We start from the raw sequence: 24,775 nt of genomic DNA on the forward strand, positions 1-24,775 counted from the left end.
TCCTTAATGATTCTTTTATGATCTCAAATCGAATCATTCTTCCCTTATTTATATAATTGTCTAAGAACTACATCTCACAAATGATTCTTATGTGCTTATTAGATATAGGTATTTTGATAAATTAGCAGAAAATGAATTGGCAAGAACATATTATGTCAAAACAGGATTCACGAGAGAAGCGCATACGCATACACTTTCCTACAATTCTGAGAAAAGAGACTCGAATCTCTAATACTAACTGAGAAGTGACAAACATAAAATAAATAATGAGTGTTTTTCAAGAAAAATACGATGATGTAGAAGCCTTTCTTGCATGAAATAAAACTGCAAGGATGACGAATTAAAGATTTTATGTTTTACTTCCTCTATCTTTGAAAGGGTAGCAACCTTATACAAATTCATGCTCTTACAATAAATTTGTGGAGAAATTGTTACTATACCACATGGCACATTTTCAACAATCTCTTAAATGTAATGCCAACAAAGACAAATATCTATAGCAACAACAAATGAAGCCCAAATGAATCCAACAAGAATTGTGTATCATTGGGCAAGCCTAAGTTATCAGGTGTAGAATCAACCTAAGCAGTAACATATTCTAATTTGCTAAATTTTGGCAAGCCCTCCATCTTTGGAATCCCCAAATTTAAGGTTCCTTTCACTAGAAATTAGATACATATGTTTTTCTTTATCGCCGGGATTTAACCTTTATTTGCCAAAAAAGATGAATTCCAATACAAGGACAAAGATAATCTTCATATAACGAAGAACTTGAAATCAGATTGTTGTGAACTGGTTAATGAAGATGAATTGGCTAAGATTGATGCCAACTGCGATCAAGCATGAGATTGTAAGGAAGAGTTGAACAATGATGGCACACAAGATTAGTTATAGAACTCTAATTAACCTAATGATGGAGGAATATCATGTGCCCAAGTTTTTAAGCCTGTGATTTCACTTATGTAACAAATAAACAAAAATACTATACTTAGAAAAATAAGATAGGAATTATTCCCTTTCCATCTTACCGTAGAAGTTGTGGAATAATCATAAAGATCCACTCTTTTCTCTACGATCCAATAATCAAGAAAATGACCTAAAATGAGCAAGGTAGCTAATTGCAATGGCACAGAATGTCCAAGAATATGAAAAGAACCCATTGTGTATTTGATTTGAAGGTAGTGAACATACTATGTATACAACAACATAAAAGAGCGTTGTATCACAAAATAACAAAACATTTACTAGCCTAATCAACAAAATTGGAGTACCTCAAATGCAAACAACAACAAAATATTGTATGTCTTTGACATTAATGAAACATAGAAAAGTGTTGTTAAAGGATGATTTAAAACATGCATATTGTTGCATAGAATTTCTCCATATTGCAATCACAACAACTACAAATCCTTTAGTATTGACAATGACATCTGTGATAGTACATATTGCTACACCAACTAGCACTACTATTATACTTAACTTGGTATCTCTTGAATAACGAATATTTTGAAAGAGAACTTCAAAAAAGAAGGATACACATATCATGCTCAACTTTTCTATCTACACAACAAATAGAATCTCGTATAAGAAACTAAATCTTAACAAAAACAAGGCATTACATTCAAAACAACAAAATATATTTATCATGCTCAAAACTGCAATACAAAGTGAACCTCATAATTTTTTTTAGATATTTAAATAATAAAATTCAATATGAGAAAGAGATTGTAATGAATGAGTTATGAACCATTCAATAGACTCCGCCAACAGGAAGCATGCTTATCTAAGGCCCCTAATGTTTTACTAAAATAGGATACATGCCAATTTGCAAGAAGCCACATGAATGTGGGATTGGAATAACATTGCATTAAAATACTCCCAAAAATTTAATAGTTCAACTTATGTCATTTACAGGTAAAAAGTTAGGAAATATTTATTTGCCAATATTATGAATTTAAAGAAGGGGTGAAGGATCATAATAATGATTTCATCTTGGGGATTGATATTCTTCCTTTTCTGCTTGATTTTCTTTGTCATTTTTTCATTTGGTTCCTCATTAGTGTATGTTGAATAACAAATTTCAAGAATTTGCATCACATTCCACACTTTGAATTTTATATTTTCCTACAATTTTCCATACTTTTATCACTTTTATTGGACGCAATATTTTTCGTATGTATTAGGTTCCATATAAAAAAATTCCAAGAATTCTTAGTAACTCTAACAGTAGCTAAGCTATTTATTTACATAAAAATGAATAGAAAAGGTGAGAAAGGAAGTGTATCGATTTAAATCCTACAAAGGAGCGACATACCTGTTTGCAAAATAGAGAAAGTAAGTGTATCAATCTCACATGGTAAAAACCAACAAAATTCCATATGAGACCGACATTCATGCCAATAATCGAGAAATTGACACAAATAACAAATTTCGCAAGCTCGGAGAAAGGTAAATGGGAAGGTTGGATATAACCCATACAATGAAGAATAGTTGTCATCAGTGTGGTCATTCCAAAATATAAGCTTGTCAATGTAGTCGCTGCATATAAAGAAAACAAAAACTCCACTTTAGAGATAAGAGAATTAATCTAACAAAATTTGCTCATTCCCCCAAATCATGAGCAGTGTTCTAACCTATAATAGAAATAAATGAAAATCACTTACACTCCCTCTCGCTCACACATAAATGTATATGTATCATAATTCCCCATTATAGAAAAGGTTTCAAACTTAATGCCTTTTACAAAAAACAAGTAAAAAATCAAACAGATCCATCTATCTAGAGAATAAATATCAATAAACTTTGAAATTAAAAATGCTTCAATCTGAATCAATTAAATAGCAGGAGATTTATAGGATGAGAGACTGACCAAAAGTGAAGCCATATCTAGCCATTAGACCTTTTTTAACCATAATAATCCCAATAGATGTGCTGACATTGAACATCCATGTTGCCACATCAAGGGTTTCCTTCCTATATGCCTTGCTTGCAGGTTCCATGCCTACCTAACCTCTAAAATTACATAGAGATCCAATCACTTCCAGCCCATCAATTTATGCTATCAGATCTGGATCTTGAATCCTGAAAGCTCAAAGTGCCCAAATTCCCTATGGTGCACATAAATCATACAAATGACCTCAAGTGCTATAGATCCTCAATATACCAACGAGCATAACAACTAATATACAAAACAAAGAGAAACCCAAATCACCAATCCCCCAAAACCAGAAACCCAAGTCATCCAATGCTCCTAAAAAATATAGAATTGAGCAACACAAAGGAAACATATCCCTTTACACCCTATAAAGGCTCCTCCCCTCACTAAATATTTTACTTAACACAACGAGCCTATTCTTCTAGAGTAAATGATTCTTATGTGCTTATTAGATATAGGTATTGTGATAAATTAGCAAAAAATGAGTTGGTAGGCACATATTATGTGAGAACAAGAGTCATTATAGAAGCCAGTATGCATACGCTTTCTTGCAATTCTGAGAAAAGAGACTTGAATCTCTAATAATAACTGAGAAATGACAAACATACAATAAATAATGAGTGCTTTTGAAGAAAAAAATGATGATGTAGAAGCCTTGCTTGCATAAAATAAAACTGCAAGGTTGAACAATTAAAGATTTTATGTTGTACTTCCTCTACCTTGGAAAGGGTAGCAGCTGTATACAAATTAATGCTCTTATAATAAATTTGTGCAGAAATTTTTACTGTACCACATGGAACATTACTCAACAATCTCTTAAATGTATCGCAAACCAGGACATATATATATATATATATATATATATATATATATATATATATATATATATATATATATATATATATATATATATATATATATATATATATATATATATGTATATATATATATATATATATATATGTATATATATATGTATATATATATATGTATATATATATATATATATATATATATATATATATATATATATATATATATGTATATATATATGTATATATATATATATATATATGTATATATATATATATATATATATATATATATATATATATATATAACAATAATAAATGAAGCCCAGATGAATCCCACAAGCAATGTGTATCATTGGGAAAACCTCAGTTATAAGGTGTAGACTCAACTTAAGATTTTCAAGCCCTCCATCTTTAGATCCCCCAATTTTCAGGTTCCTTTCACCAGAAATCGGATACATATACCATTATTTACCCCCAGGATTTTCAAATGAATTACCATACCAAATCACTCCAATCACAGCTAGAAACATTCTCAAGACCACCTGTGAATTTAACCCTTCTTTGCCAAAAAAGATGAATTCCAGTACAAGGACAAAGATACCCTTCATATGACCAAGAACTTGAAATGAGAATGCTATGAATAGGCCAATGTAGATGAATTGGCTAAGATTGGTGCGAATTGTGATCAAGCATGAGAGTGTAATGAAGAGTTGTACAGCCATGACACACAAGATTAGCTACACAATTCTAATTGACCTAATATCGGAGGAATATCATTTGCCCAAGGTTTTGAGCCTATGATTTAGCTTATGTAAAACATAAAAAGGAATACTACATATATAAAAATAATATAGGAATGATTCCATTTTCATATTACCACAAAAGTTATAGAATAATCATAAAGATCCACTCTTTTTTTGTGAGGTAGTAATCAAGAAAATGACCTAAAATGAGCGAGGTAGCTTCTTGCAATGGCACAATATGTCCAAGAAGATGAAAAGAACCCAATGTATATTTCTTCTATATGTAGTGAACATATTGTGTATACAACAACATAAAAGAGCTTTGTATAAGAAAATAGTGAAACATTTATTAGCCTAATCAACGAAATTGAAGTACCTCAAATGCAAAAAACAAAAAAGGATGATTTAAGACTTACATATTATTGAATAGAAGTTCTCCTTACTGAAATCGCAACAGCTACAAAACCTTTAGTATTAACACTGGCATTTGTCACAATACATATTGCTACACCAACTAGCACTACTATTATACTTAACTTGGTATTACTTGAATAACGAATCTGGTCAAAGAGAACTTCAAAATGGCAAGATATAGGTATCATGCTCAACTTTTCTATCTATAAAACAAATAGAAGCTCATATAAGAAAGTAAATCTTAACAAAAACAAGGCATTACATTCAAAATAATAAAATATAGTGATCATACTAAACAATGCAATACAAAGTGAACCTCATAAAAAAGTTTAGATATTTAAGTAATAAAATTCAATCTGAGCAAGACACTGTAACGAACGAGTTCTGAACCATTCAATAAACTCCACCAACAAGAAGAATGCTTATGTAAGGGTCCTAATTTTTTACTAAAATATGGTACATGCCAATTGTCAATAAGCCACAAGCATGTGGGATTGGAATAACATTGCATTAAAATACTCCCAAAAATATAATAGTTCAACTTATGGAATTTACAAATAGGAAGTCGGGAAATATTTATATGCCAATATTGTGAATTTTAAGAAGGATTATATGATTATAATAACGATTTGATCTTTGGCATTGATCTTCTTCCTCTGTTGCTTAATTTTCTTTTTCATTTCTTTGTTTGGTTCCTCATTTAATGTATGTTGAATAACAAATTTCAAGAATTTGCATCACATTTTTCACTTTGAACTTTATATGTCCCTACAATTTTCCATACTTTCAACACTTTTATTGGATGCAATATTTTTCGTATTTATTAGGTTCCATATAAAAAATTCCAACAATTCTCAGTAACTCTGAAAGCAGTGAAGTTATTTATTTACATACAAATAAACATAAAAGGTGAGAAATGAATTGTATTGATTTAAATCTTACAAAGGAGTGGCATACCTATTTGAAAAAAAGAGAAAGTAAGTCTATCAATCTCACCTGGTAAAAACCAACAAAATTCCACGTGAGACTGACATACATGCCAACAATGGAGAAATTGGCACATATCAAAAATTTTGCAAGCTTGGAGAAAGGTAAATGGGAATGCTGGATATAACCCATACAACGAAGAATAATTGTCATCAGTATGGCGATTCCAAATTGTAAGCCTGTCAATGTGGTAGTTGCATAGAAAGAAAATAAGAACTCCACTTCAAAGATCAAAGAATTAATCTAACAAAATTTTCCCATTCCGCCAAATTATGACCAGTGTCGTGACCTATAATAGAAATAAATGAAAATCACTTACACTCCCTTTCTCTCTCACACAAAAATATATATGTATCAAAATTCCCATTAGAGAAAAGGGTTCGAGCTTAATGCTTTTTACAGAAAACAAGCAAAAAATCAAACAAAACCATCTAACCAGATAATAAATATCAAGAAAATCTTATATAGAAAATGCTTCAATTTAATGAAGTTAAACGACAGGAGATTTATAGGACGAGAGACTGACCAAAAGAGAAGCCATATCTAGCCATGAGACCTTTTCAAACCATAATAATCCCAACAAATGCCCTAGTAACATTGAACATCCATGAATGGAACCTCAAAATAATATTTTATATTTGAGTAGAAGCTTTGTTTATTTTTAAGCACTTGGAATTGGAAATCATCTCCTAACTTAATATTTTACTTAACATAATGAGCCTATTATTCTACAGTCAATAGTTCCTCATATGAAATGTTACCAATTTTTGGTGCCTTATGACATTTCCTTTGCAACATGTGGTGCAATTGCTAGTTATTATTTTTTTTGGAGGTTAGGGAAAGGTTATGGTTATATTAGAATAAATAGAATATATTAATTTAAAAGAATTAGAAAACTATAATAAATGGGATGAAGGATCAAATTAATAAAATAATAAAATAGTGAATTTGGTCAAATTTATTTGAATATTAAAGTGGAAATGGTAAATATCTATTTAAAATTATTAAATTAGTATTAAAATTATATTAAATTAGAAGAACTAGAAAAATATAATAAATGGATAGAAGGGCCAAATTAATAAAATGATAAATTTGCTCAAATTGATTTTACTACTAGAGAGAACAAGGTAAAATATTTATTTTAAATTATTTAATTAATATTATAATAATATTAAATTTTAATAAATTAAAATTAAAATATAGTATAGGTTATTTGTTAGATCTTTTGAAATGTTTTCCAACCTATTTTGTGGTCTAATTTGTCTAGAATCTGAGATGGATTCATTGGAATCACAATTTTGAGGGGTGTACTCTTCACAACCTAAGTGCCCATGTTTTTTAGGATGCTAAAAAAACCAATTTAATCTATACAAATCAAGATTTGACCATAATGGTTTTTGCCAAATTCTTTCTAGAAACTCCAAAAAACCTAACAACTCCAAAAAACTAACAAGTAGACAAGGCTGCTAAAAAAAAGGATTAAAGTAATATAATAATATGATTAAATTATTTAAGCAAAGTCTTTCAGTAGAAATCACATAAGAGAATTTTTTGTCCGACACGTTTCGACCAACACAAAAGTAGAATAAGAAAAGTATTAATTAGATTAAAATTAAAGAAGAATTTAAAATAGTATATTAAAAATAGAATTAAGATTAAAATTAGATAATTAACATAGTATATATTAAAAGTTTAAAATAAAAAGGAATTAATAAAAAGGTGGTTGGCGATAGAGGGAAGAGAATAGGAAAAAACAAGGGGTTGGGAATAAGGTAACAAAGAGGACCGAGTGAAAGGTGAAGGGGGAGGGTAACTGAGAATGGATAGGCCTAACATCAAAGTTAGGAGGATTAGAAATAGAGGACAAAAAATCGATAATGGTTTTCCAAGAATTGTTCAATTGATATCCATGTTCTCTATTAAAGTTGTTAGGATTCTTTTCAATTTCTATAGCTTCTGTAATGATGTGGTTTGAGTTGAAAGATGTAGAGGTGAAGACTTTGGTTTTCACAAAAAAAATTGAATGCTTAGTATTGTAGGAGTGTTCATTGATAACGGATTTAGTGATTCAGTTATGGTAGGTGTCATTCATATGCTCTTTAAGACAGGCTTTGAAGGATCTTCCAATTTGTCCTATGTAAGACATTCCACAAGAGCAAGGGATCTTGTAATAGCCCTGGTTAAAATTCCATGTAAAAATATATAATACCACGGTCATGGGACACATATTCCAAGCTGAGTGGTGGGAAAACCATCCTAGTGGGTGTTTATTTGATTTATTATGGCTAATGATATTGGAAAAGATAATGGCAAAGGATTTGGAGAGGAAAACAGTCATCAAATTGAATTTTATTTATGAAAATAATGGAAATTAAGAAAAAAGGAAGGTGAAACATCATAGGTTGCATGTGAGGAGGAAAATGAAGGAAAATAATGGAAAATGAAGAAAATAGAGGCCTCATTGATAAAAAGGCTTATGAGGATCAATGGGTAGGGTTTGGTTAGTGTAACCTTTTGTTCGTTTAGTTTTGGAGCTCTCTCATCATTCTCTCTCTCATACTCTTAGATACCTAGAGTTTTCTTGGAGCACTTTTGGAGGGTGTGGTAGACTTGGATTTTGGATCAATAAGGAAAAGGAAGAGTAGGAAAGCACAAGAGGACATCACAATCATCAGTTACAGTGGGGTTTTCTTGCAGGTATCGAGTTGCATGTATATTTTCCTCACTAGTTTTGGCATTTATGACACATGAACATGGTTTATTAGTTATGATCTATCATTGGCATGGAGGATTTCTTGGATTGACAATGGATTTTCCTACCCTTTCCATTTCATGGATAGCCACGATGTTGTGGGTTTAGTTTTTTGGTTTTCTGGTTTGTTCTCATGTATCCTTTAGCTTGGGTTGAGTTATTAGTTCTTGGAGACTTGGTTGGACAAACACTCTGGAAGCCCTGTAACATCATGGGTTGAGTTACTAGTCCTGATAGACTTAGTTGGACAAACACTCTGGAAGCCCTAGGAGGGTTGAGTTAATAGTCCTAGAAGCCTTGTTTAGATAAATGCTCTGCCGGCGAAAATTGTGGGTTGAGATACTAGTCCTGGAAGCCTTAGTTAGAAAAAATGTTATGGAATCCATGGAAGGCTTGGATATAGACCAATATGATGATGGTTTTGTGATGTACGACTGTGTTGTGGAATCAATGTTTGATGGGTTGAGGTTGTTGGCCTATGGAAGTGCTAGATGGTTTCGGATTGATGTGTTCTATGAGATCCCACATTCATGCTTGGAATCTGGCACGAGGGTGAATGACTGAAGAGAGATTTGGCTCAGCCATTCTACGGTCGGGTGGAATGTGGTAGTCTCATACCGGGTCGGATTTTGCATCATTAATAAGAGGTTATCTCTTCTTATTATCTCATGAGTATTATATTGTTTTATATGTGGATTATATGGTCATTATTTCCTTACTATTTTTGTTGTTATTATGTTGTTTATGAATATGTATTATGACAGTGGCTATATGGATCCCATCATGTTTTTACTTCTATATGAATGAAAAATGTATCTATGGCCTAATGGATGAAACTGCAGCTAAAGTTCTAAGGAAACAATGCCTCATAGTGAATCTCAGATAAGTATGAGACCCCTATGCTCATATCTGTTATTTAGACCTATAGATTACATATTCATGATATGTTTGATGAAACGACTGTCATGGCTAGTAGGGGTTGAATCAAGGTCTTATTCAAGTGATTGAATTTATACTGTCATTTCCTTGTTATTTTACTATTCTAAAGATGTCATTCAATTTTGGGCAGTGACTTGGGTTATGGGCTTGAAAAAGTGGCTCAAATCTCGGGGACACTGGCAAAACACTATGCAAAATAGTCCTCGGACATTGGCTTGTGGCTTGCAGGCTTGTGAGAGTGTCTAGAGGTCCCTAGATGCTAGCATGCCCATTGCATGAGAGCGTCCATAGGTGAAGTGGTCCAAAAGCTTAGTGGGACCCAAGGGCTGGTCAGAAGAAAGGTTCGATTGGTTCTTGAGGGTCCTAATGCTGATGTTGAATGTCTGTATGTTGTGTTTCCATGGATTCCACTTCATTAACATGACTTAGGAGGTCAAATCATATCATAGTGGCCTGTCGTCCTATGTTTAGCCTGATTGGCTAGTTGCTTGGGTAGATGTGGGAGGAGGGTGCTACAGAGTGGTATCAGAGCATGGTTCACCCCTTGGACTGGATGGGATGTGTGTTGGTCATGCATTCATGCCAGTTTCATTCCTTATGCTTGTAGCCCATGTTATTGTTGCATTTGCATGGTGTTGATCATGGTTGTAGTGAGGTTGCCATGTAGAGGTTGATGGAGTTGTTGTGGGATGTGTTGTCATGACTATATGGTTGTATGCGATTTGTTATGCATGTCAGTGTCTTCATTTTGTTATGCATGGCTTGTCATGGTGAAGTTTGTTATGCATGAGGTCATTGTATGCAATTAGTTCATCATGGGGCTATTGGTATGTTATGATGCTAATGTGTTGAATGAAGTAAAGCAGGAGATGTAGAACATCAAAGTGAAGTCGCAACATTATACCTCGAGGCAAGAGAATGTCGTCATACAGGTTTGGATGTTGGGCATGTAGTTATGTTAGTTAATGGATTGCTATATGCATTAGGGTTATATACATTAGGTTTATGTACATGTCTATTGATGTTATGGTTACATACATGATAGATACTAGTTGATTAGTGTAGTCATATGCACATGTGTCACATCGCCATGAGTAATAGTAACCTATGGTTGTATGCATTGCTCCAGTTGTTTTATGTTAGATAACTTGATGATTATGTTATATGTTGTTGATGAGTATGCTATAGGTTAACTTGTTGTGGTTATATGATAGTGATCTTGATGATTAGTTTATACATTGTTTTTGTTATATGCTAGTAACTTGATCATTATCGTTATTACATTAAGATCTTGTTATTATATGTATCATACTAAGTTGTATTTCTCTATACAATGGTTAGGGTTATGACATTCAGGTATGAGTTAATACGTTGTGTTATTATGTCATACTAATCTCAACTGATGGTACATATGTGATTATTATGTATGAGTGATAATTGTGTATGAGTTTATGATGTGAACATGTTAGTTAGTTACTGTTATGGATATCATTCATGATCTTATTTGTGCTTGAGATGATGTTTTGTAAAGCTATATCATGATGAATAGATTGATTCTACAAACAAGATAACCTACCCTGAGATACATTAAGGTATAGGCTTGCTTATGTCATCTACATTTTTCCTGAATGTTTGATTGTGTCGTCTATTTGGTGTTTGAGTGTTTGGTGTCTATTCTGGCATCTAGTTGATTTATTTAACATGGTATGTTTGCAAGTTGCATGAATTACATAATATAAGTATGTATTCCAATGATCTTGTTTTAAGATGATTGTACTAATACATATGTGTTGAGACAATTGATATGTACTTGAGTGTAGTAGATGATAGTTGTAGCATTATGTCTAATGACTATGAGTTGACTATGGATTATGAAATGATTGTTAGTATTGGTAAAGGTTGATTTCAAATTTATAGAAATGATTGCATTGATATTTGGAACACGTGGTTGACATGTGTGAGTATTTGTAGGGAAACATGCTTGGTATTAGCATGACAAGGTAATAATTGATGTGTTTATATAAATAACAGTTGGGTGATATGACAATACATATTAAGCCTCGATTGCAACAAGGTAAAAAGGTAAAAGAAAAGAATTGGGCAAGAATTCCTTTGGCTATGTTTGGAAACCCTAATTCCAAACGAATGAGTGCTTTGCATACATGAAGTTTTCTTAACGTTATTCTTGTTTGACATTATGTATATGTGTGATAGATTCATGAACATGTATTTGACAGGTATAACAATCGGTGTCTAGTTATATCTAGATATGGCAAAGGATTGGAGTCTCTTGAAAGATGACATGTATGTGTTAGGTTGCAAGCAACGTGCTTAGCAGAATGAGGTAAGGTAACTGGTGCATTGTTATGTTTATTTATACACTGACAATTGCGTGTTTATGGTAGTATTATGCAGGTGATTGCATGGAAAAATATATTGCCATGGAATCTTGAAGAAGGATCAGGTTGAGCTTTCCCTAGGAACCATGGGGATTGATTCATGGCATCTATTGTTAGCCTTGTGCTTTTTGTATTTTGGTGATTTGTTGTGCTTGATTGCGGTTTTGTTTGCATCTTGCGCATGATCATGCCACTTTGTTTGTGGTGTTGTATTGTTATTGATTTTCATGGTTTTCTTATTTTTTGTTTCTTGTTTTTCCTTTTATGTTTTGATTTTTGGGAATTGGTTGGGAAAAGAGTTAATTTAATGGAACTCAGGGAGAGCTGAATGAAACATAGCAGATAATGTAAGACCCGAATGGAGCTCAGTATATATATATAAGGGAAGCTGAAAGAGTATGAGAACCGATTGAGTTGGTTGGGTCCATTGGTGTAAATCGACAATGGTAGGACAGTCATGGGAAAGGTAATCAATAAAGGTTAAGATGAATGGATTTGAGGCATCATATGCCTTGGCTATGTTGGGAACTGTTGTTCTCGATGTTGTGCATGTATTACATGCATAAAGGGAGTTCTATTAATCCAAAACTCATGATATTTGGAAATTATGTTATGATCATGATTATGATGATTTTTATATATGTATACATGTATGTATGTATGTATATATGTATGTATGTTGTGTCCAACAAGGTCGTCATGGATCATGGTTGTTTAATGCTAATGTTTATATGTATGTACGTGTGTATGTATGTCATTATATGACCAGATCATGATTCTTTTATGCTAATTTTTATGTATATGTATCTATGTATCTATGTATATGCCACTATCTGATAGGGTTTTCAGGAATCATTCTTGTGGATGAATGGTTTCTCACACGGGTGAATGGCATGAAGAGGTTCTTGGTATTACAAGGAATCAAGTGGGAAGAGTAGCCCTAACAAATATATGACATCAGTGTCATGTGGTTATGAGTTGATATTATGTGATTATATTATGACTATGTTATGGGAAGGCTATACCAAGGGATACATCAGCGAAATGAAGGCGGTGTGGTCTGCAACATGTCAGAACAAGCATGGATAAGATACTGGAAGCAAAGTTTCTTGGTAGAGACAATGTGGTTTTGGATGTATGGTACTATTGTTGTACATATGGTGCTATGTACATGTTGCATATGTAGTATTTTGTACATATGATTTTGTGTTTCGATTGTATATATCGTGTTATGTGAATATTTCAAATGCAGTGTTGGGTATAGATGGTGCTATGTACAAGTTGGATATGCATTGTTGTGTACATATTGTACTGTGCACATGATGGATATACAACGATGTGTGTATATGGTGCTCTGTGCATGTTAGATATGTAGTGTTGTGTACAAATGATGCTATGTACATGTTGGATATGCAGTGCTATGTATATATGGTGTTGCATGCATGTTGTACATGTGTTGCTATGTAAATATGGTGTTGTGTGCATGATTGTACAAGTGGTGTTGTGTATATGTTGTACAAGTGGCATTGTGTGTACGTGGTGTTGTGTACATGTGATGTTGTGAACACGTTATGCAGGTGGTTCTTTGTACAAGTGGTACTATATACATGTTGTACATATGGTACTGGTGTACATGTGGTATTGTGTTCATGTCGTGCATGTTGTGTGGCGAGCATGCGGTACTATATATGGGCATTGTCTAGTTGTGGTATCATGACATGTATTGATTGTGTGATACTCTGTGTATCTACATGTATTGTGTGGTGTTATACATCGGATATAGATGTATGTTGTTGTATCATACACTAGATATAGAATTATGTATGTGTTGTGTTTTACAACAGGTGTAGGTTTATTTATGGATTGTGTTGTCTCGTACACTAGGTGTAGGTGTATGAGTTGTACGTTATGTGTAGGTGCATGTATTGCATGTTGTGTGTGGTTTTATGTGTGTGATGCACACTATATGTATGTGTACATGGTTGAGGAAAGGGAACTGGGTGTTTTTTCAGGTGTGGCTACTGATTTAGAGTGCGTACAGAATAGGGATGAACATAGAAGCCAAGGATTGGTCAAAGGATAAGTATCAGTATTTTACTTCAATTTTATTATGCATGTGATTTATGATTATGGTATATGATGATTGGATGTGACTTATGATTATGTTTTATGATGATTTCATGTAATTCATGATTTTAATTTATGATGGTTGTGTTTTGAGCTAACCTGATGTGATATGTTTATACATGATGATTTGGACAAAGATGCTAGTTTGACTTGTTGGGATAGGAAGCGAACAAAATTGCAAGTATACCTTATTGACAAGCCACCAATGAGGTGTGATTTTATCTTATTTAAATTTATTTTGAATCTAATGGGAATTATATTCTTGGTACAGGAAATCATGAACATGTCCAGTTGGGTGGTTGAAACCAACTACAAAAATCAACAACAGCAGTGAAAGAAATTGCAACATACAATAGTATGATGGTAAAGCATTCAAGAGCAGGCTCATTGTAGGACACTGATACCCAATAGTCTCCATTGATTTCCATGAGCATTCTATGACTGGTATGATGGTTTTAAGGCAAGGATATGCCTTTATTTTTGTATCTTCTGATGTCAGGAAGTCTTGCCAAGGGATGGACTGCTTGGAATGGGGGTGCTACCAGAACTTGGAAGGTGAGTGAATGCATAGAAGGGGGTGACTAGATTTCCTGAGGGATTCTGTAGCAGAGAAAGGAAGACCAGGGATGAATTTGTTTGGGTCATTAGAATTTCCAAATGGAATCAGATGTACATTGGGAGTGTTCCTTGGAATAATGAGCCGATAGTTGTTCATTGAAGAGGACAAGTGGCGTAGGATTATAACGCTTGACATTGGATGCATATTTGACTTTGGCAGTGGATTCTATACGTCCTGGGAAGGAGGTGAATCCTAGTATTACTTTGAGGGTCGAGGTGTGAGCCTTTGGATTCCATTGTTGCAGATGCAGGCATCACATCCTTTTATTTTCTGGTTGAGAAAATGTACATATGTGTATATGTGTATATCGTTGTGAATATTGTATCGAGCTAGATTTATAAAACTCCATAAGTAGTATGATTATTTCTTGGCTCAAGAAAATGTGTATAATTATATATGCATTGTAAATACCATAATGAGATATGTTATAAAGCTCCAGGATGCAGTATGTTGTCATGTTTTCGTGATGTTTTTCTTTAGAGTAGGTCTTTCATTGTAAATACTGCAAAGAGTTCGATTATAAAGCTCCATGGATAATATGTTTTGTTTTTAGCAGTCTTGCTAGTTATAGGCGTCATCGAACACCGAGGATGGTGTCCCCCTACGGAGGAGGGTTCTGTAACAACCCTGGTTCAAAATGCTTGTAAAAAATATATAAGACCATAGTCATGGGACATGCATTCCAAGCTGAATGGTGGGACAAACTTCCTATTGGGTGTTAATTTGGTTTATTATGGCTAAGGATATTGGCAAAGGCAATGACAAAGACTTTGGAAATGAAAAGAGGCATTAATTGGCATTTTATTTATGAAAATGATGGAAAATGTAGCTCTATATAAGTCGATTATGGTGGAAGAACTCCTTTTGGTAATCAAATATTTTGCAAGAGATAAATGTCATGTACCAAATAGATGGATGGTGGAGTTATTTATACATTTCTTTGATAATATGAATGGGGAATTGTTGGCGATGGTAGAGGAGTCCAGAATCGAGTGGAAGATCTCTGGAGCTATTAAGTCCACCATTATTGCTCTAATTTTGAAGGTCTCGAACTCACCCTCCTTTTATGATTTCTAGCCGATTTCTTTGTGCAATATTATTAACAAGATCATTTCCAAGATTATTGCTGAGAGGATAAAATATTCCCTCTTGACACATATCACTGGAAAACAATTTGTCTTCGTTCCAAATTGTTCCATTCATGATGCTATATCCGTATCCCAAGAATGCATCCATACAATCCATATGAAGAAACTTGAGGCGGTGGTGATGAAGATCAATATTCTCTTTCATAAAAATATGAATCCTAATGAGGCTCTAGGCCTCCTTATTTATACAACTAAAGTTTCCAACAACTTACTTAAATATAGGGAGGCTTGGATCCCAGTATTAATATTAACTGGTTCTTAACTATCACTGGCTCGGCTCCTAATGATCCTCATGACTCGGCTCCCTACAACTCCAAGCTAGTGAGACTTGATTGGTGGATCTTCGAATGAGTGAGGATTTAATGAGGAAGGCCCATCTCCTATAATCTCTCCTTCTTGTCTCATTCAAGTTCTTGCACCTTAATTAGCCATAATTTTCTCCCAAAAACCTGTAATCAATGCACATTAGACCACTAGATATAACATTGTACTTTTACTCATCTCATTAAGAAAACTATAATTAAAACATGTAAAGAATTATGAGAAGAATTGATTTTAGTAAGCTTGGAGGCGTATTGAGGTCCATATATTTTACCCAATCATGAGCCTCATCATCACCCCCTACTGAAAGTGTTTCTCATTCTCTGGACAACTCAATATATGTCCATGTCCTTCATTGCTCTAGTGGTTTCCCTCACATCCCATGCTTCTATTGTAGTATCTACTCGGTCGGTGAAGAAAACCAATCGATAGAAAAGTTCCCTTCTCTACTTGGACTAAAAGCTACATATGAGGGAACTGAAGGGGTGACTAAACAATTATGCTACATAAATTAAAGGAGGCCTCATATACCTTGACCATGCCAACAGGGCATGCAAGGGTCATCCTATGCATATTAAAACCCTAACCAAAACACATCCATTCCCTCTTGGGCCCCCCTGCTCATCCCTCTTGGTCTACACCTTCTCCCTGGTCTTTTAAACCTTAGTACCATTCCCAGCCAACCAACCAACCATTTCATCCATATACCCCTCCACAACCTCAGTGGAATGCACCACCCCAGGGGTGGAGGCCACCATACAACAATGCTCCATGTTTATTGCCTTCACCTCCTACTCAACCACAACTTTTACACCCTGCTCCACCTAAACACCTCAGACGCCTGCCCAACCAAACCCGAACCTGAACAATAGACAGGCACAACAGGTCTACAGTGGAGAGGCATCCTACCCTGCTTATGCTATGGAAATTCAGGAAATCAACCTTAGGTCTGGGAGAGTGCTCCCATATAACCAACCTCCATCTCCACCTAGGGAGAGTGAAGAGGAAAGAGAAAAAGTATGCCTAGAGTGAATCCACCACCCTTTCCTGAAAGATTAACTCATCCAATCCAACATACCCTAGAAGAAAATGAACTTCTAGGTGAATTGAAAAATCTATGTGTCAAAATCCCACTTCTCCAAGCTATTAAGGATGTACATATTTACAACAAGTTGATTAAAGAGAAGTGTTTCAAACATCCAGGGAGGCGAAAAGGAGACACCTCTACCATTAATGTCATTGGATAATTGTCCGACTTAATGCTGGGGCAGGGGATTTTCCCAAAGTATTTAGGCCCTAGAAGTCCTGTAATAGATGTACACATCAATGCCACCATTATCCCACATGCCTTGATCGATCTTGGGGCTGCCATTAATGTAATGACTAAGGACACCATGCTCAAGCTGAATCTCCAGAGTTGATTAAGAAAGACCATGACAACGTGTTGGGGAGGCTTCATGATTCATTGTGGTAGTAGAGGAGAATGATGGTGCGCTAAGCCTATACATTGGCCCCATCATTCTTTGGTAGTTTTGAGGGCCTCGAGGCTGTCGGCTACATGTCTGCTTACCTTTGTTCATCGTTATAGTGGATGGACCAACTAATTAGGGGAATGGAAATGAGTAGCAGTTCATCGTTATAGTGGATGGACCAAATAATTAAAGGAATGGAAATGAGTAGCAAGAAAAATGTGTCATAAGAGATTCAGTGGATGAGGAGAATATATGCACGTGGATCAATTAATTGATGAACTATGTATGTGAAAAGAACACCTACATAATTGGTGGTTACATTAGTGACCCATGTAATCTGGTAGATGGGTTCTTTTTATATGGACATTGATGTCATACGTACAAAGATAACAACAAGGGTAATATATATATATATATATATATATATATATATATATATATATATATATATATATATATATATATATATATATATATATATATATATATATATATATAATGGAGTCGAATGTTATTTCCTGTAAATGGGCATACAACTCTAAGACCTAGTAAGACATGCATCCCCTTAGGTAATTACCAAGAAAGTATGGGTTAGACCTAGGTGATAGGGGGGATGTGGGGTAAAAAATATCCCGTGTAAAATTTTTTTGGGGGGTAAGGGCTAGAGTGAGAGGGGTTCTCACTTAGCAGTAAAATTGATTCGGGATAGAGTCAAAGTTGACTAGGTAAACAATGATGGTTTTGGGGCACATAGTATTGTGCACCCATGGTTTTTTGTCCATGGTATTGCATGTAATGGAGCATATAAAAAGGCTAGGAAGAAATTCACTGTAATGTAGGCCTCGAGGTGAGCGGTGAAGCCTCACTTTGCTGTCTTGGCCAAGTTTTTGGCCAAGGACAATGAGATTTCACTGAGAGGGTTTTAGCCAAGGATAATGATATGTCATTGAGTTGGGTTTTTCTTTCGATTAGGTTTTTGGCCAAAAATAATGAGATCTTATTAAGGGTTTTTTGGCCAAAGATAATGAGATCTCATTGAGTTGGTCGTCTTGGCTAGGTTTTTGGCCAAGGATAATGAGATTTCATTAAGAGGGTTTTGGCCAAGGATAACGAGATCTCATTGAGTTGGGTTTTTCTGTGGATTAGGTTTTTGGTCAAGAATAATGAGATCTCATTGAGAGGTTTTTCTCCAAATATAATGAGATCTCATTGAGTAGGGCTTTTCTGTGGATTTATGTGTATTCTTGTTGGTTATTTTAATAGAAACAGTGAAATATCATCTAGTGAATAACAATGATTAGACTCTTCTTTTGATATGGTCGTCAATAGTTTTAATGAAGCAGTGAAATATATAAATTACTGGAGTTTTATTTTGAAAATATTTTAATTTGAGCGGGTTTAATCTATAAATTAGATATTTTTTTTCCATGTACTGCCTATTTGTATTTGTTTTTCCATGTTTATTGTGTACTTTTTTTAGCTAATTAGAGATAACTCTTAAATGATTATAATTATAAAACAATTTGAAATTATAAATATGATTTTTTTAAAATTATAAATATAATATAATACATTGTAATGTAACTAAGATAGATAAACGAGGGTCAGAAATAATGGCGAGAAAAGAGTGCGCAATTTTTTTAATGCACTGGTAAATTCTCTTCCTCTTCCATTCTTTTCACACAATTTTTATCTCGATTGTAAATTATTATATTATGATTTATAATTTTTACTGTGAAGTTCCATTACATGTAAAGATGGCGATCTTTTTGTTATAGTTATGGGTGCAAGAATAATAATACTGTGTTTGATAAATTGGCCCTTGACCTACAAGTGTCATTGTTATCCCTCAAATAAGATTGGTTTTAATTAGTTGTTATTGTGAGACCCCTATCTTGCCACCATGTCTGAGCCTCCATTACCCAACTTCTTCCTTCATTCTCATCTCGTCGTGTGGTGCCTAGCTACCAGATCACCAGGCGATTCCATCTTCTTCTTACCAATGAAACACGTGGCACGTCCAGGTGGTTACCACCTTTCGGCTGCCCACGATCGTTGTACTTGGCTTCCAATGATGGATTCCTATGCTTTGAGGGTCAGGGGGAACCCAAACTCGACACAATAATTGGCGATGGATGGGATCAGTTGAAAGATTAATCGGGAAATGCAAGTTGATGCTTTCGGGGTGTGAAGTTATTCAGTGAGGTATGTGTCACACATTTGTTTATTGTTGATGATATTTTAACTTTTGGAATGACATCTGCTCGGGAATGGGAGGCATTATTCCACCTTTTCATTGCTTTGGTTTAGCATATGGCTTGAATGGCAATGGAAATAAGTATGTTCTTATTCACGCGAATGGGAATACTGTTGTGATAAGACAAATAATAAACCTTTTTGGGGTTCTCCATAAACCACTTCATGAGGGATTCATGTATTTGAGATACAAGCTAAATCCAAACAAGTACTATCTACAAGACTGGCACTGGCTATTGCAAAAATTTAGAAAGAAACTGGGTTGTTGGACATACAAAACACTTTCGCTTGGGGGAAGATTCACCCTCATATAGTTGGTTTTATAGTAGATGGCAGTATACTAGATGCACCTTTTTACTCTGCACGTGCACATTAGCAATCAAATAAATACTAATGGCCAAATTTTTGTGGTCGAGACCAGAAGATAATCGTAAATTTCACTTAATAAAATGGGAGGATATCTCCAGGCCTTGTAGCATTGATGGATGGGGAATACTAAATGTTAAAATCTTTGGAAAAGCACTGATCATTAAGTCCATGTGGAGATCTTTTTTTGGGAGGGCATTGTTCACGGGATTTTCAGAGCAAAGTACCTAAATTGTTTTTCCTTTACAATATGGTTTCACAGAGGAGAAATTGGCATAAAACAAGGTTCTTATATTTGGAGGAGTTTCTAAAAAGCCAAACTATGCTTTCCACAACGTATTTGATGGGGCTTTGGAAGGGCAAATCAAATCCTTATAGGAGAGATCGCATCATGGGTGTTAACAAGGAGGGGAGACTATTGATTTGTGTATTGGAAGCATTGCAATAATGAGGTATGTTTTACCTGGAACAAGTGGTCTTTGGATGGCACAAGACTCAACTGATATGGAAGAAGGAAATACAACTCAACATGACGGGACACATAGCATAGGTTTGAAATGAATATGTAACTAGTTTAAGGTAGTTTGGGCTTTGCATGAATGTATTTGGTGATTCCCTCGCCTGGGATGGGGGTCAATTAAAATGATCAGTGGTGGTGGAGGAAGTCTGTAATAATCTCTCGACGCGGGGTCAAAAATATGCTCCTCGACCTTGGTTTAGAACATTATGGAAGTTATCCACACCATTAAAAGTGATTTTGTTTTGTTGGCTGGTATGGTAGGATAGTATCCTTACTTGGAATTTTTTTGCAATCAAGGCTTCACTGGATCGAGATGTTTCATCCTATGTCAGGCAAGTGAAGAATCAATATCACACTTGTTCCTTCATTATAGTTTCACTTTATATGTCTGGTCCATTATATTTTCTTCGTGTAGGTTACCCTTCGATACATTTTTATCCACATAGCATTATCTGAGATGGAGTACCATTAGGAGTGGGAAAAGTCCCTTCATTACCATGTTCACTCTCTAGGAAATATGGAAGACTCACAACCACTATATCTTTCGTGGGCATCTTGGCATTGTCAACCATGTATGTGCTAGAATTATAGCATGGATCAATCATATGGAACCAAAGAGCCCTCGCATTCGGGACTTGTCTAAGCGAAACTCAACCCCTCACATTATTTTACCAGCGCAATACTTTGATGTAGTGGCACAAAGGGAAAAATGTGGGTGCGGTGGTTGGATCCGCTTGGATGCACATACATGTTACATGTTGTATTGAATTAATGGATGCGACATAATCACTAGGGCGGAAATGATGGAACTATGGGGTATGTTTTGGTTTTCTAGGAGAATTGGCATTCAAAACATACACATATTCAAAGACTCACAAACCGTTATGAATGGTTTTAAGGGAGAATCACAATTTGACCCGTTGGAACTTCGGGGATGGAGGGAGCGCATTGATGCTTTACTTGGTCTTTTTGGGAGCTATATGTTGACACATATTTTCACGGAGGCTATTCTAGTTGCTGGCAGTCTATCCAAAGAGTGGTTTCATGATCTGTAAGGTACCATGTTCTACAGTACCACCACGATAGGCATCCGGCGAGAAGATGGGAAATTTGAATTACTATAGTTGATGGATTTTTGGGTGTTTTAATGACTCTTGGTATGATGTTTCATTGATGAATTTTTAGAATTTATTTGTTGAATCTTTATGACATTTGAGGGACATGACATATTTAGTTTGAAAAATAATGTTTTAGCTATACTGTGGAGAAGGATATGATATTAAAATCCCCATTAAAATGGTTGCAATTGTTATTTTTCATCTTGATTAGGTTGACTTTTTAGGGAGGATGCAAGTGATCGTGTAACTAGTTTATGATATATATATATATATATATATATATATATATATATATATATATATATATATATATATATATATATATATATAGTTAGTTTTTCTCTTCAGAAAAAAATTAATAATAATATACAAAAGAAGTTTAAGAATCTTTGGTCAATGTAAAAGAAAATGATCGGTATATCGGTCTAGAAATCACCACATCATGATCGTTGGGATCTTTCTGGATATCATGAGCATTGGGATCCATGAACAAATAAAATCTGGTAAGATTGTTAGGTAAACTTGACTTGGGATAGAGTCAAAGTTGACTAGGTAAATAATGATGGTTTTGGGGCGCATGGTATTGTCCATCCATGGTTTTCTATTTGTGGTATTGCAATTATGGACTCTATAAATTTCTGGGAAGACTTCAATGTAATGTAGGATTGGAGGTGAGCGGTGAAGGTTCACTTGGCCATCTTGGCCAGGTTTTTGGCCAAGGATAATGAGATCTCATTGGGTTGGGTTTTCCTAGATAAACATTATAAATATAATATTTATGTGTATTGTTACTCGTTATTTTATTATTCCTCTCTATAAATATCGGTAAATCTCAGTAATTAATTTATCTCTCTGTGGTAAATTCTTAACAACGCATAGGTGTAATGATTTCTGTTGTGTCTATGGTTTTGTTTCTGATGCATAAAGTTTGATAGTATATAGATCTACCTGCGAAGAAGCCAAATCTAGTTAGATCTGGTGTAAATCTACAATTGAGAATAAGGTTGGCATGGTGCATCCATACAACTGCACAAAGGAGAATTTGTGAGTTGACCTCATGTTTATTTTGAAAACTCAGTGAATGCAAGGTATGAATGGATCTTTGGTAGCTAGATCTCTAGACCATGTATTAGTATTTATTTCTTCAATTGGATTCACTCATTTGGGAAGCAAAGATGTGCACTAAAAAGTTATGGATCTGATTGGATTTGTTGAGAGAAGCATCCACATTGAGCGGATATGGATCAAAGCGGATTGGAGGAGATGATTTGGTTTATCTCGCTGCTAAAAGGTATGATTTTTCCCTTTGTTAACCACAGTCATGAGTAGAAAAGGTTTGAAGCTATCAACAAGTGTGGATCTATTTAGAAAAACCCAGATCTAAACAGGAAGCATTGTGATTGGAGCATTTGAAACCAAGACCTGCTAGGATGCAATTTGGGTGTCAAAAGATTTGATCTGGGTGCAACATGTATGGTGACAAGGGTGCTCGTGGATGCCATGGTGAGTTGTGGGAATCGCTTGATCCACAGCTGGGAGAAATTTTGTATCTAATTATTATGATGGAGGCGTTGTTGAGGCTGAGGCATAGGAGTGGTAGTTGTTGATTAGCTCTAGAATGGAAGGCATATCAAAGATTCAGTTCCCAAGACCTGAAATACAAGGATGCAGAGGGTAAAATGGAGCTTCTATGGAATGATTTTGTGAATCCCACTGTGTGTGATTAGTGGTGGTTATTGGCAGGGTAGAAAGGGATGAAAGATGACCCAGGAGAGAAATAAATTTGAGCTCCTAAGGATTGTTCAGCTAGCTCTAGAACTGCATGCCCACCTGTGTTCTTTTCAAGAGGTTTGGGAAGGTATTGAACTGCCCGACCTTATAAAGGATGTCAGTCACATTTTAGGAACATTGGCATGGGAGCCAAAGCGACAAGTGTTGAGGCAGGCGCGATGGAAAGAAATACAACAGAGAAGATGATTGTGAAGATCATGATGCATATGGGGACCATTTTCTCCATATTGAAACTCAAGGATTGGGACCTTCAGTGTACATGAATCAAGCAATTGATGATGGGAGGACTACCATATATGTTTTGGCTTGGGAAAACGCAAGGGTATTACTACGTGTCGGGGAGGCTTCATGATTCGTCATGGTAGTGGAGGAGGATGATGGTGCGCCAAGCCTATACATTGGCCCCATCATTCTTTGGTAGTTTTGAGGGCCTCGAGGTTGTGAGCTACATGTCTTCTTACCTTTGTTCATCATTATAGTGGATGGACCAACTAATTAAAGGAATGGAAATGAGTAGCAAGAAAAATGTGTCATAAGAGATTCATTGGATGAGGAGAATATGTGCATGTGGATCAATTAATTGATGAACTATGTATGTGAAAAGAACACCTAGATAATTGGTGGTTACATTGGTGACCCATGTAATCCGGTAGATGGGTTCTTTTTATATGGGCATTGATGTCATACATACAAATATAACGACAAGGGTTATATATATATATTGGAGTCAAATGTTATTTCATGTAAATGGGCATACAACTCGAAGACCTAGTAAGATATGCGTCCCCTTAGGTAATTACCAGTGAACTATGGGTTAGACCTAGGTGATAGGGTATATATTGGGTTAAAAATATCCCGTGTAAAAATTTTTAGGGGGGTAAGGGCTAGAGTGAGCAGGTTTCTCACTTAGCAATTTAGGTAAACTTAGTTCGGGATAGATTCAAAGTTGACTAGGTAAACAATGATGGTTTTGGGGCACATAGTATTGTGCACCCATGGTTTTTTGTCCAAGGTATTCCATGTAATGGAGCCTATAAAAAGCTGGGAAGACAT

The 24,775-nt window shown here is 34.9% G+C and overlaps 2 pseudogenes; both read right to left on the reverse strand.

Moving 5' to 3' along the window:
* Positions 1 to 606: 606 nt before the first annotated feature.
* Positions 607 to 2,999, reverse strand: LOC149206486 (UDP-rhamnose/UDP-galactose transporter 5-like; annotated as a pseudogene).
* Positions 3,000 to 4,214: 1,215 nt separating this feature from the next.
* Positions 4,215 to 6,499, reverse strand: LOC149206487 (UDP-rhamnose/UDP-galactose transporter 6-like; annotated as a pseudogene).
* Positions 6,500 to 24,775: the final 18,276 nt, after the last annotated feature.

This window comes from Pinus tabuliformis, chromosome 1_2 (assembly GCF_031772625.1).
Source record: "Pinus tabuliformis cultivar Carrire ecotype Pingquan chromosome 1_2, CPIR1, whole genome shotgun sequence".
Lineage (NCBI taxonomy): Eukaryota > Viridiplantae > Streptophyta > Pinopsida > Pinales > Pinaceae > Pinus > Pinus tabuliformis.